Source organism: Hyperoodon ampullatus, assembly GCF_949752795.1.
Source record: "Hyperoodon ampullatus genome assembly, chromosome: 2".
In the NCBI taxonomy this organism is placed as follows: Eukaryota; Metazoa; Chordata; class Mammalia; order Artiodactyla; family Ziphiidae; genus Hyperoodon; species Hyperoodon ampullatus.
Window position 1 is genome coordinate 48805739 of NC_136915.1, and position 494 is coordinate 48806232.

The following is a 494-nucleotide window of genomic DNA, read 5'->3' on the forward strand; positions in this document are numbered from 1 at the left end:
CCCCTAGCGTTCAGAAACACTAAATTGTCACAAAAGGAAAAATAAATAAATAAATAAATAAATAAAAGAATAAAAAGAAACATTTTCTTGCCGGCCTTGGGTCAGGCAAAAGTTGAGGCTGTGCAGCTCAAAAGCATTTCCCCTCCCTGACACATTTGGGGCTTTCAAGTCTTTGTTTTGATTTGAATCATATTATCCCGAAAATACTCAAAGAAAAAAAATTTTTTTTTTAAGATCTTAACACCCAGCACGGGGTACCGGGGTAAATTCTGAGGATACGAACAGGAAAAGGACTGCACGACTCTGGAGCTAGACCCTGTGGACTGGAATCTTGGCCGTGGCTCTGTGCCTTGGTTTCCCCATATGTAAGCTGGAGATAATAAATGTTTCTCCTAAATAGAGTAATTGTGAAGACTTAAATAGCTAACCCATATAACGCCTAGAACAGTGCCAGGTATATAGGTATTAACTATGACTTTTACTCCTGTTTCCAG